The following is a 15,502-nucleotide window of genomic DNA, read 5'->3' as shown; positions in this document are numbered from 1 at the left end:
TTTACTTCTGTAGAGGAACCTTCTATCCGGGACTTTCTATAAGGATTCTACCGCCTTACTATAGCCCCGTCTACGATAGATATTTAAGATAGTACTTTATCTTCCTTATTTCTTCCTTTCCTTTTTCTCCTTCGTCTTAGTTTTCTTCGTTATATAGGATATAGTTACTTTACCTTCTTTCTTCTATACGTAGGTTCTCGTAGCTATACTACCTAGGAGTTATATAAAAACTAAGACCCTTAATATTCTTTTTACCTTTATACGATAGACCGGCGCTTACTATAAGTTATTAAGTCTTTATATATTACCTTCCCTTATTTTTCTCTTTTCCCTTTAAATAATCGATATAGTAGTATCTATTAATATAGTATACCTAGGTATTAATAAAGAACCCGGTTAGGGAGAGTCGCGTAGTATATATCGATAGAGCTCCTTAACTAGACCTAACGATCTTCCCCGTAAAGACTATAATATACGTTTTATTTAGGTTACGCCTTAGCTAGATAATCTACTCGAGTATTTACGCGATAGAAAACTTAGCTATAAGAATTTTATCGACTTAGTATACGACGAACCTAGGTTTATATTCGACTTAATATAGGATATATAGCGAGCGACGGTCGACTACTTATATTATCTCGATAACGAAGTAGAGGAATAATATAGATAGCTCGCTATAGCTACCGCTAAGATAGTTAAACTAATAAACTAGAAGATAATAAACGACGAGCTCCTCCGTAAGTCCGAGGAATATACCGATCTTAACGCTACTACTATTAAGTTTTTATAGATAACCCTTAAGTAGGTCTATACCTCCGCCGATCGAATTAAAATAAGCTACCCTATATCTCCTACTAACTAACGTGAGTAGTATAAAGCTACTATAGATACTACTATAATAGGCTGCTCCGATTCTATATATACTATATATAAATTTAAGATTCCCGATCTATCCCTATTTACTAATAGAAAGGAAATAACTTAGGAAAACTAGAAGATCGCGATAGAGCGTAAGCTATATAGTATAGGGCTAGATCTTACCGATCCCTTAGCTTTAGACTACGCTTACTCTCGATATAGAGATATAACCGAATAGAATATTAATTAATATATAATAGGTATAGCCTCCGAGCGATACTAGAACTATAATAACCTCTTTAAGTATCTTAGATCTATCTTCGGCGACTATAATAAAGCTATATACTCTAAATAGAATTTCTAAAACTTAGAGATATAGGATAGCTAGTTATTTAGCGACTTCCTATCTTAGTTCTCTTACCTCTTCGACGCTAGCGAACTTATTATAGGCGAGCGCTAGAAGAAGTACGCCCTCTAGAACCGCTTAACTCCCCGACTTCGGGAGATTATTAATATCGACTTAATCGATAAGCCCTTTATATCCTTTACTAAGTTTAGCTATAAGATTAGAAAGAAGTATAACGCTCTTTACCTAAGTAGCTAGATCTCCGCTTAGCGACGCGGCTAGACTACTAATAATAAAAATACCGATCTATCTAGAGCGTCGAAGGTATATTTCTCTAAGAAGTCTAATAATAAAACTACTACTATAACTTTAGTATCGTCTAGTACTACGCCTCGCGAGATAAAGATAATCCTAGTATCTAATACTAAGAGTCTAGATAGGAAGATCTATATCTACTATATAAAGGAAGAACGATACTTTAGATATAGATAGACCGGATATATATCTTCTAAGTATCCTAGTAAGAAATACGCTACTTTAGTAGCTAAGATATTAGTACCTAATCCTAGTTATATAGAAGAGATCTCTAAATCCTCTAAGATAGGAAAAGCCTAAGCCTAGAATAAGTCTTCCTTCTAGGTATAAGTATTACGAAAGTAGTTATATCTTTAGATTTATATATAGTATTAGGAAATAATAAATAATTTACTTTTCTAATTATACTTATATCTAATAGTTAGTTAACCTATATAACTACTTTACTCGATACTAGAGTAATATCCTATATAGCTATTAATAAAGGATTAGCCTATACTATCCGAGATATTTAGAATATTCTATAGATACCTTTATCCTAGCTAGTAAAGATAGAGGGATATAATAGGAAAGATAGAAACGCTATTATCTATACTATTATTCTAACTCTCTAGATCGACAGATAACGGTTTTATTAGATACCGTTCCTTATTACCGGTTTAGGTTATTACTACGTAATTATCGGACGAGCCTAGTTCGCGTATTATTAAGTATTATTAGATTATATAAATTACCGAATCTAGTAGCCTACTAAAGTTACTATAGTAGATAAGATAGCCGGGAAACTAACTCTAGAGATCCCCCTACCGATATTAATACGTCTATAGATTATAAATTAGAAATATTAGGTATATACCGAAGCCTATAACCGGGAAATAGAGCGACTAATCGAGTAGGAGCGGATCGATAGATCTCGGGTTACTTTAACTATATATAACGCCGAATATCGACTTCCTAAAGAGTTCTTAAGTAATTATATATAAGCTTATAAGATATTTAGCTATATAACGGCCGGGGATAGAGAACCGGTAGTCCTAGCTCCTTAACTATCTTATATAGAATTAAATACCGTATTTCTAAGTCCCGCTCGAGCTTTTATTAGTCGAGTAGGATTTAAATACTATATATAGGCTAAGGATACCGAAGTATTTATTACTACTCTTAACGAGATTAATACGGTAATTACAGAACTAGCTCCTAGGAATAAAGTAGTTATAGAGAAGAAGTCTATTTAATAGTAAATTCCTAAGATATACTATAATCTATAGGAGTTCTTCTCGTAATATAAGTCCGACGTTCTACTACTATATTAGGGCCCGTTCGACTATAAGATCCTTCTTAATAGAGAGTAGAGACTAGGCTATTACTCCCTCTATAAGATAAACTAGAAGAAGCTTAAAATAGTTCGAAAGTACCTTTTCGAGAACTTATAAAAGGACTTTATTATTCTATTAAGATACCCCTTCGCTTCTCTAATCCTAATAGCGAAGAAGGTAGATAGCGGACTACGCTTCTATATAAACTACTAATAACTAAATATAGTTATAGAAAAAGATATCTACCTATTACTACTTTTTAATAAGATAATAGACTAGTTAGCCTATATAAGACGCTTTACTAAACTCGATATATAGTAGGAATTCTATCGACTTAGAATAGCGGTAGACTTAGAGGATCTAATAATATTTATAACTCGATATAGGACCTTTAAGTATAAGGTTATACTATTTAGGTTATATAGTAGACCTACCTCCTTCTAATAGTATATTAACTAGGTACTTAGGGATCTCTTAGATATAATTACTATTATATTTATAGATAATATCCTAATCTTTAGCGAGGACCCTAAGAAGTATATTAAATATATTTAGGCCGTAATCTAATAATTATAAGCTATAGGACTTTAGGTAGTAATCTATAAGTACGAGTTCGACCGAACCGAGACTAAGTTCTTAGGTTTTATTATAGGAGTAGATAGAGTAAGGACTAACCCTAAGAAGATTAAGGCTATTTATAAGTAGTAAACTCCTATAATAGTTAAAGGAGTTTAGTCCTTCCTTAGGTTCTATAACTTCTATTATCGTTTTATTACTACCTATAGTTATATTATAAAGCTACTCTACTAACTTATAAAAAAGGACTATATATTTATATAGAGTAAGAACTATATAAATATCTTCTAATAACTAAAAACTACTCTTTCTTCGGCGCCTATCTTAGTATACTACTATCCGGAGAGGGAGATAAGACTAGAAATAGACGCCTTAAAGGATATTATCGCGAGAGTATTATCCTAGAAGTAAGATAGATTATAGTACCCTATTAGATTCTTCTCTAAGACTATATTACCTAGGAAACAGAAGTAGGATATCTACGACCGGGAGATACTAGCGATTATAGAGAGTATAGATAATTAGCGGGCTAAGCTATCGGGACTATAATATAAAGAAAGATTCGAGGTCCTAATAGATTACTAGGTATTAGAGTACTTTATATTATTAAAACTTCTAAATACTCGTTAAGCTTACTAGGATTTAAAACTTTCCTAGTACTATTTCGTTATCCGCTACCGACTAGGATAATAAAATACTCTTACGGATATATTATCCCGCTTCTAGGTTAAATAATAAGGGGAACCGGAGAGCTAGACGTTACTACCGGAATCCTACTTAGACCCTTAGATCGTAAATAAGCGTAAGACCGTTCGAATTAACCGACTCTATATTAGTAGCGACTTAATTAAATAGTTACTCTTAGTAAACTAGGATAATCTAGAGCTAGAAGTATAGCGTTAGGAAGCCGAATAGGAGAACTCCTTAAGTAGATTCGACTTACGAGAAGGGATACTAATCTATAATAAGAAGCTTATAGTCCTAGTATATAGGTAGCTACGAACCTAGTTAATCTCCGAAGCCTATAATTAACTATCTTTAGCCTACCCGAGTACTAAGAAGCTTTAGAAGTTCCTAGTAAGCCGTTTTTAGTAGGAGACTCTCCGCTAGGACGTTATTCGGTTTTCGGATAACTATATAATATATAAGTATACTAAAACCTAGCGAATAAAGACTCCGGGACTCCTAAATCTATTACTAGTACCGGATAGACCCTAGTAGTATATCTCTATAGACTTTATATACCTACTAAGAGACCGATACGGATATAATAACGCCTTAATAGTAGTCTATAGATTAATAAAGTAGATAGTTTATATATCCTTATTTAAGGATACTATAGCTAGGGATCTAGTAAAGTTATAGTTAATATACTATTATAGGTAGATAGGACTTCCGGACTTAATTATATCAGATAGAGGACTATAGTTTATTATATTATTCTAGAAGATCCTATATAAATTAATAGAGATTAAGCGGAAGTTATCTACTCCGTATTACTCTTAAACAGATAGGTAGTCGGAAAATATAATCTAGTTACTATCTTAATAACTACGCGTCTTTATAGATAAGTTCGCCGATAACTAGTCTAGCCTACTACTAATAATAGACTTTACTTAGGCGATTTTATCTTATAAGTCGACTAGGGTCTTACTATACTACGCTAAATACGGGTATAAGCTAAGAATAATAGTTAATTAGTAACTTAGTAGTAGTAGACGGGATCTCTATAGGCTAGACCGGGAGATAGCTCGAGACTAGATAGACAAAATTCGCTAAGTTTATAAGTTCGTATAGGATAATATAGCTAAAGCGTAGGAATATTAGTATATCTAGGCGAATCGATATCGTAGGGAGCTAAACTTCGATATTAGGGACCTTATTATAATTACGATAAAGGATAATCGGTAGATCGTAGAAGGGCTATTAGGTAAACTCCGTCCGAAAGCAGAGGGGCCTTTCCGGATTATCGAGAAGATAGGATATACTTTTCGACTATAACTACTAGAAGGATCGTTATAATATAATATCTTTAACCCGGAGAAGTTACGCTATACGATAAGTATAGATCTACTTCTAGGATAGCCTATCCCTAAACTAGCGATATAAATTATACTAGAGCCGGAGTACGATATAGAGATAATCCTTACTTCGCGAATTAACCGGTCGAAGCTTTAGTATCGAGTAAAGTAGATAGGATTCGAGAATAATATAATATAGTATAATACTAGTAATTTCCGGACTATAGCTTCGAAACTCTAGGAATATTATAAAACCTATCTATCCCGCCCTAGACCTCCGGTAAACCTTAACTATTAGTTAGAGTATAAGGCTCTTAATAAGAAGCTACTAGTATATCTAGATAATAATATACCGTAACGTTACCGCGCCTAAGGATAGTCGCGAGTCTAAACGGGGGGTAATATAATATATAGGTAATAAGTTAATAGTTAACTAGCTAGTCGGTTAACTAGTTCGTAAATAGACTTAGAGTATAGAGTTAGTTAGATAAGTTAACTAGTTAGTTACTGTAAACTAGTAAGTTCACTAACTAGTTAGTTAGCCGACTAGCGAGTTAGTATTAACTAGTAGATTAGTTAGCTAGTTAATAGATATAGACTTAGGGAGTTAAGAAGGAGATTATATAATCGATATTTACGTTTATAAGATTAGATATTTACCTATATATTATTAATAGAAGCCTTACGTGTATATATATACTAGAGCCGAAGGATTATTTACCTTTCGGTTTACTTCTATAGAGGAACCTTCTATCTAGGACTTTCTATAAGAATTCTACCGCTTTACTATAGCCCCGCCCACGATAGATATTTAAGATAGTACTTTACTTTCCTTATTTCTTCCTTTCCTTTTTCCCCTTCGTCTTAGTTTTCTTCGTTATATAGGACACAGTTACTTTACCTTCCTTCGTCTATACGTAGGTTATCGTAGCTATACTACCTAGGAGTCACATAAACCCGGTTAATCTCCGAAGCCTATAATTAACTATCTTTAGCCTACCCGAGCGCTAAGAAGCTTTAGAAGTTCCTAGTAAGCTATTTTTAGTAGGAGACTCTCTACTAGAATATTATTCGGTTTTCGGATAACTATATAATATATAAGCGTACTAAAACCTAGCGAATAAAGACTCTAGGACTCCTAAACCTATTACCGGTACCGGATAGATCCTAGTAGTATATCTCTATAGACTTTATATACCTACTAAAAGACTGATACGGATATAATAACGCCTTAATAGTAGTCTATAGATTAATAAAGTAGATAGTTTATATACCCTTATTTAAGAATACTACGGCTAGGGATCTAGTAAAGTTATAGTTAATATACTATTATAGGTAGATAGGACTTCCGGACTTAATTATATCGGACAGAGGACTATAGTTTATTATATTATTCTAGAAGACCCTATATAAGTTAATAGGGATTAAGCGGAAGTTATCTACTCTATATTACCCTTAAATAGATAGATAGTCGGAAAATATAATCTAGTTACTATCTTAACGACTATACGTCTTCGTAGATAAGTTCGCCGATAACTAGTCTAGCCTACTACTAATAATAGACTTTACTTAGGCGATTTTATCTTATAAGTCGACTAGGGTCTTATTATACTACGCTAAATACGGGTATAAGCTAAGAACGATAGTTAATTAGTAACTTAGTAGTAGCGGACAGGATCTCTATAGGCTAGACCGGGAGATAGCTCGAGACTAGATAGATAAAATTCGCTAAGTTTATAAGTTTATATAGGATAATATAGCTAAAGCGTAGGAATATTAGTATACCTAGACAAATCGATATCGTAGGGAGCTAAACTTCGATATTAGGGACCTTATTATAATCACGATAAAGGATAATTAGTAGATCGTAGAAGAGTTATTAGATAAACTCTATCCGAAAGTAGAGGGGCCTTTCTAGATTATCAAGAAGGTAGGGTATACTTTTCGACTATAACTACTAGAAGGATTATTACGATATAATATCTTTAACCCGGAGAAGTTACGCTATACAATAAGTATAGATCTACTTCTAGGATAGCCTATCCCTAAACCGGTAATATAGATTATACTAGAGCCGGAGTATAATATAGAGATAATCCTTACTTCGCGAATTAACCGGTCGAAGCTTTAGTATCGAGTAAAGTAGATAGGATTCGAGAATAATATAATATAGTATAATACTAGCAATTTCCGGACTATAGCTTCGAAACTCCGGGAATATTATAAAACCTACCTATCCTGCCCTAGACCTCCGGTAAACCTTAACCGTTAGTTAGAGTATAAGGCTCTTAATAAGGAGCTACTAGTACGCCCGGACGATAATATACCGTAATATTACCGCGCCTAAGAATAGTCGCGAGTCTAAACAGGGGGTAATATAATATATAGGTAATAAGTTAATAGTTAACTAGCTAGTCGGTTAACTAGTTCGTAAATAGACTTAGAGTATAGAGTTAGTTAGATAAGTTAACTAGTTAGTTACCGTGAACTAGTAAGTTTACTAACTAGTTAGTTAGCTAACTAGCGAGTTAGTATTAACTAGTAGGTTAGTTAGCTAGTTAATAGATATAGACTTAGGGAGTTAAGGAGGAGATTATATAATCGATATTTACGTTTATAAGATTAGATATTTACCTACGCGTTATTAATAGAAGCCTTACGCGTATATATATATACGCTAGAGCCTAAGGATTATTTGCCTTTCGGTTTACTTCTATAGAGGAACCTTCTATCCGGGACTTTCTATAAGGATTCTACCGCCTTACTATAGCCCCGCCCACGATAGGTATTTAAGGTAGTACTTTACCTTCCTTATTTCTTCCTTTCCTTTTTCCCCTTCGTCTTAGTTTTCTTCGTTATATAGGACACAGTTACTTCACCTTCTTCCTTCTATACGTAGGTTCTCGTAGCTGTACTACCTAGGAGTCATATATCGGTACGCGAAGTAAATATATCTTAACTTCCTTAAATATCTCTTATATACTTCCGGTTAATTTAAAGTCTTATTTCTGCTTATTTCTTCCCTTCTACTATATATCTAGTCCTTAGACTAGGTCTATAAGAAGTTTAGTAATCCTTAAGTATAATTCGATAAACTAGCGATAGAAGTTTATAAATCCTAGGAACTATTAGATATCGAAGATATACTCTAGTTCTAGCTAGTCGCGGATAGTAGCGACTCTTATATTATCTATTACGACTCTCTTATTACTTATAATAAATCTAAGGAATTCGATCTATATAGTATAGAAGATATACTTCTCTAGTCCGGTATATAGATTCTATTCTTATAGATATTATAGTACTATATATATATCTCGAATATAATCTTCTATATCCTATAAGAAGATTAGGATATTATTGAGATATACTATAAGATATATATCGATTAGATCTATAAGTATCTTATTAATATAGGACTAGAATATCGCTAGGGTATTTACTAGGCCGAAAGGTATTATATAGTACTTAAAATATCTATAATATATATAAAATACGGTCTTCTATTTATCTCTCTTTCTAATATAAATATAGTAGTATATATCTTATAGATCTAGTTTAGTATAAATTCTTATACTAGTAAGTCGTATAAGCAACTCGCTAATTAGGAGAAGTATATATTAATTTTTTATAGTAATTATATTAAGACTCCTATAGTCTATATATAGATAGAGCTTTCTATTTTTTTTTAGTATAAAAAGTACTAGCGCTTCTCTCTTACTCTTACTATATTATATCTATTCCTTCGCTAGACTATCTATAATATAGTCCTTTAGAACTTCTAATTCTATAATTAATAGTAGGTAGAGAGGCTTAAATAGTACTACTTCTCTAGGGATTAGATCGATCGCGTAATTATACTACGAGTATTCTATAAGTATTAATATCTTTTTTATATCGAATATATCTATATATTCCTTATAGTCTAGAGATATTACTAGATCTAGGAATTCTATTATTATTTCTAGTATAATAATATATCTCTCCTCTATCTTTCCGGCTATAGCTATATCTATATCCTATAGTATAAACTATAACTCGCTATATATTAAGTTTAGCTACTATAGCCCTTCTTCGAACTCTTCTACAGTAATAACTTCTAATTCTAATAGTATCTTATCCTTATAGGACTATCTATACTATATCTAGTTAATATCTAGGTTAACTATCTAAAGCTAGTTATATCCTAGGATTATATTATATCTAGATATATTAACCGACTTATACTACTCCTTTAGTCTTATATAAGTCCTAGTACTATCTATAAGTTATAGGAGTATCTCCTAGCTACTATATAACTAAATCTTATATCTATTAACTACTTTAATTTTATAGGATACTCTCTATATATCTTATAGGTACTACTTTACCTAAATCTAGCTAATAAAGCTTTTACTTACTTCGCTATTAATTAGTATCTATACTATTCCTATCAGAGTATCTTCTATATCTAATATAAGTATCTTATATACTAGTATAGTCTAGGAGGTCTTCTAGCTACTCTCCTTCTTAAGTATTATATCTAATACTATAGAGGCTTATAGTAGAGGATTATCTATTTTTTTAACTTACTCTTCACCTTTATTTAGTAATCTCTTATAATATATCTATATTTCTTATAGAAGTAATATACTATAGAATTACTTTCCTCGAACTTACGCTTCTCTACTCTATCTATCTAGTCAGGCATTCTACTATTAGCGTTTCTACTTCTAGTATACTATAGTCTTTATATATTACTATTCTATTTACGCTTCTCTTTCTATAATCTTTATAGATAAAGTTTTATAATTAGTTCTCTCTTTCTATTATCGTATTTCTTATTCCTAAGTATTACTTATCTTATTAGTATTTATTACTCTACTATATTATAGTATTTTATCTAGTTATTCTAGATATCTATTATAGATTCGGGAAATCTATAGCTTTCTAATTTAATCTTTTATAGGATCTCTATATATAGATACTATATCCGCTTCTATCTTATAGGCTAGTTCTTAAGAATATTATAGAGGGATATTATATAGTTTATATAATTATTTATACTCTATATCTTCTTCTAGATATAATACTACTAGTTACTTATTATATCCTACTAGAGCTTTATAGGATCTATAATCTATAAGAGCGTCTATTCTTCGAATAGTATCTATATTATATTAAGAGTCGGGTTATTCTTATAATACTATATCTAGTCGTTATTTTTTACTCCTAATAGGAACTCCGAGACTTATATTACTCTTATATAATCTATTAAGTACTATTCGGGATAGCGGTCCTAGAATACTTTATTCGCTATCTTAAATATATTCTATTTATTAGTACTATAGCCCTTATATAGCTTAATATTCGATAGGGCTCTTAGCTCTTACTTACCTCTTATAAGTTCTTAAAGTCGAAGCTATATATCTATAAGCTCCCGGGAGGAAGGATCTTCGCTAGTACTACTATTTATAATAATAGATATATAAGTAGATAATATTACTAAGTTCTCTCTTAGTATATCTAGCGTTCCTAGTTCTATAGCTTATATCTCTATCTCTAGGATTACTATAGTATAATTATAGTTATATAGCTTCTATAGTAGCTCTATCTTTTTTCTTATAAAATTAATCTACTACTCCAGGATTTCTAGCTCTCTCTCTTATACTTATTCTTCTTCTTATTTAGGATTTTTATCTACTCTCTTAGTATTAAGAAGGAGTTATAGGGGATCTATTATAGGAGTTCCTATTATATTCCCTATAAGTTCTATAGTCTCCTATATTTCTATATATAGTCCTAATTCTAGGTCTTATAGGAGGTAGCTAGTCGAGCTATAGATATTTAGGAATATCTTTTCTAGTTCCTATAGTCTAATCCGGTAATTTTAAAGCGATTAGAATATTAGGACTATCCGTCTAGTCCTACAGAGGTTCGGATTAGAGTAAAGATCCTAGGATAACCCCTAGTATATAATTAGACTAATCGCTAAGGAACTAAGATAGCTACTCCTATAAGAAGTAGTTAGGACCTACAGGTATAGTAGGATATAACTATATCTTACGCGAAAGTACTACGGCGGCCTATAGGCCCTATATATATAGTATAGCTAGGTCGTAATATTAAGATAGTACTTTATCTTTCTTATTTCTTTCTTTCCTTTTTTCCTCTTCGTCTTAGTTTCCTTATTATATAGGATATAGTTACTTTATCTTCTTCCTTCTATATATAGGTTTATATAGCTATACTACCTAGGAGTTATACTTATCTCCTATATCTATATCTATCTCTATAGCTATAGGAGCTTCCGGGGTTATACTTTTACTTATAGATATAAATAAGGTAGCCTATTTAGCTATAGTTAAAGTAGATATATATATTACCGTTCGTAGCATTAAGACTACTTATATAGATATTACTATTAGTATCCTAGTTCCTCTAGCTAATATAATTTACGATTATAGTATCTTACTTATATTAGAATTACCCGTACCGTTGCTTATATGGTATTACTATTAGACTAAAAGGTCTATACTAAACCACTCGATAGAATAGTTCGTTATATAACGGTATATATAGTTAGATAATCCCGTATCTATATTTCGATACGGCTATACCTCTAGGATTATATCCTCCCCTACTAAGTCTAAATCACGTCCTCGTAATTACCTAATTTTTAGTCGGCTAATCAGTTAACCTACCTAGGTCTTATTAGTATAGCCTAGCTTTAGAGTAGGTTCCCGGAGGGTTCCGCTAGCGTATAACTATATATAACCTCTAAGACTACGTCTTACTAAGCCGAATTAAGCGGTATTAGCTTAGTAATATATTCCTTACCGAGTATACGGAGTATCTTATCTTATCGATTAAGCGGTACGATAAGATAAGAGGAATTCGAAAAGCGTACGTACCGCGATTCGAACCCGTAACCTCACGAGCTCGGTTATCGAATGGTTCAATAGAATTACCCGTACCGTTACTTATATAGTATTACTATTAGACTAAAAGGTCTATACTAAACTATTCGATAGAATAGTTCGTTATATAATAGTATATATAGTCAGATAATCCTATATCCGTATTTCGATATAGCTATACCTCTAGGATTATAATATTAGATAAACCGATTAATAATACTATATAAGATTATAGGCTTATTAGGGTCCTTAGTCTATTTCTTCTAAAGTTTAGTATAGACGTCTTAGTAAAGGAATTAAATAATAAGGTTTTCGGGGAACTTATATTTGTAATCGGCTACGAGCTACTATAGATCGCGGGTATACTTAGCGAATCCCTACCGGCTATCTTACTTATAGATTATAACTTAGTCGATCCTATATTTAGTACTAATATACTCCGAGAATTCGCGTTTAATCTATTCTCGGAATTTAGCCTAAGTAGTAGTATATTATTTACTATATATTAGGTTAATATATTTAGACTATATATAGTAGGTCTTTTATATATTACCTATTAGTACTCTAGATATATATATAAATTTAGTTAAGTCCTAGAGGATTAAGTCGGAGAGTTAACTTACTTCTATAAAGAAGTATTTATAATTATATAAATACTCCCTAGCTCTATCGTTCCTAATTATATCCGTATAATCTTTAATTTTTAGGACTATTTTTACTAGTTATTTCCGGATAATAGTATCTATAGTAGATTCTCGGGGCGTATTAGTACTATCTCGATCGGCTAAGGATAGATAGGCTTATAGTATCTATCCTAGGAGATATTAGGTAGTCGTAATCTAGTTAAAGATAGCTTAATAGATAATTTCCCTCTAAGAAGTAGAGTCTAGGGTATTTTAGTATAATCCTCGGAGAGATTTAGCTATATTAGCCGGTAGGATTATTAGTATATTACTAGTCGAGGATAATACTAGTCGTAATATATTAATTATTAGCTAGTAAGAAGGTTCTAGTAGCGGTATAAGGGATTCGGAATATAGGATATAAGCCCTATATAGATTTTCCTATATATCGAAGTCTATTAGGAGAGGTCTAGGATACTTAGTATCTATAAGTTAATAAGGATTATAGATTATTTAGATAAGGAAGCTTTTATTTCCGATCGGATATCTCTCTTCTAGTTTTACTTCTAGTTACTTAACTACTTAGTAGATTAGGTCTCTTCTAGAAGGATATCCTATATACTAACTATAATAGAGTAGAGTTTTTTAGGGTTTAGGCCCTCTCTTATACTATTATATAATTTCTAAAACCTTAGGTATAGTTAGGAGAGGGTTACTTAGTACTATAAGTAGTCGGTAATTTAAGCTAGATCCCTAGGAATCGTTTAGTCTCGAGAGTTTAGTAGAGATAGTTCTAAGTAAGCTTTCGCTCTTAAGTAGTTAAGTATAGAAGCTTAGCTAGTATAAGGATTTACTACTAGATAAGATCTAGAGGATAGATAAGATATAGTTCTTCTAAGTATAGCTATAGATATAACTATATATATATAGAGGACTAAGGGTCCTTACGTAACCGACCGAAGCTATATAGTAAGATTATAGCTTATCTAGCTCTAGTTATCGTAAAAAGGAAGGGTTAAGGTACCTAAGGTAGCTATAGGCCCGGGATTATAGTAGAGTCCTTCGGTCTTAGGTATAGTATAAGTTAAACTAATTCCTTTCTTATTTCTCTAGCTAATCTATATAAATCGTATTACTATAGTAAGTCTATTACGTTCCTTAATAGCTTTATTATAATTAGTATAAAGATTAGTATAGGCTTCTTCTATATACTAGATATCCGGGGTCTATTCTATAGTATTTAGTAACTTTAGTATTTTATTCTCTTCGGTTAACTATTCGTTCCTCTTCTTCTCCTACTTTAGGATTCTTAGTATATTACTTATTTTATAGATCTATTATCTTAGTAGCTAAGTAGTTTTAGCGTTCTCTAGATTTCCTTCTATCTATCAAAGGATTTATTCTAGTTAGTTATCTTCCTAGTTATTAAGGAAGATACCTTCTTTAATACTCTTTATAGAGAGAGTATTATCTATATTTACTATAGCTATAGATCTTTATCGGTTTAGTTTATTAGTTTTATAAGAGTAAAGATTCTTAGGTTAGCTAGAGGATATAGTATCTTACTACCCGGCTAATACTTTAAAAAAGGAAATATAAAGAAGGAGTATTAGAGCTCTTAAGATAATATTATATACTAGTTAGGAAGGTTCAGAAGGACTTATAAACTCTTTTATTAACTATCTATATAGTATTCGAGGATCTTAAGAGCTAGAAGGGAAAAAGAGAAAGAAGAAGAAGCTATAGTATATCCTAGGTTTTTAATATAGTATACGTAGTTTAGGGTATCTCCCCTCTAATACGTGGTTTAGGGTATCTCCCCTCTAATACTAATTTCTTCTATAGAAGAAATCTAAGTCCGTACTCGGTCACATGATCATAGTCGCTCCTTTCCGCTACTATTTTCTTCTATAGAAGAAATCTAAGTCCGTAGCTCTCTTATATTCTTAATAGAAGCTACTAATAAGGAGATATAAAAGTAGCTAAAGAACGGTACTTAGTATATATATAATATTCTAAAAAGTACTAAATCTAATAAGAAAATACTCCTACTACTTCGGTAGGTTTTTCGAATTAAGGATAATAGGTCTTATAAAGTATATCTTACTATAAAAGGATTTAAGTAACGCAAAGGAATTAACTATCTTAATATATTTATAAGTATAGCTAAAGCTTTAAGCTTTAAGATTTTCTACGCGATTACGGCTTAATTTAACTAGTAGATATATTACGTTAACTTTATTATAGCGTTCCTTAATATAGAGCTCCTAGAGGAGATTTATATTAAGCTATCTAATAGTTTTAAGGAATCTAGTAAATATAGCCTACTTTTAAAGACTCTTTATAGTATAAAATAGAGTCCTTATAAATAATATAATACTATTCATAGTACTCTTATAGTACTTAGTTTTACTTATCTAAAAGCAGATTACTTAGTTTTTATATATATAAAGCGTAAGCTCTATCTTCTCTTATATATTAATAATATACTAATTATAACTCTACTAGATAAGTCTCTTATATAGCTTAAGGACTAAATTTATAAATC

The sequence above is a fragment of the Penicillium diatomitis genome (assembly GCF_028827545.1).
Source record: "Penicillium diatomitis strain IBT 30728 chromosome Unknown utg000010l_segment0_segment0, whole genome shotgun sequence".
Taxonomy (NCBI): domain Eukaryota; kingdom Fungi; phylum Ascomycota; class Eurotiomycetes; order Eurotiales; family Aspergillaceae; genus Penicillium; species Penicillium diatomitis.
The sequence above is the reverse complement of the archived record's forward strand: the minus strand, read 5'-3'. Positions refer to the sequence as shown.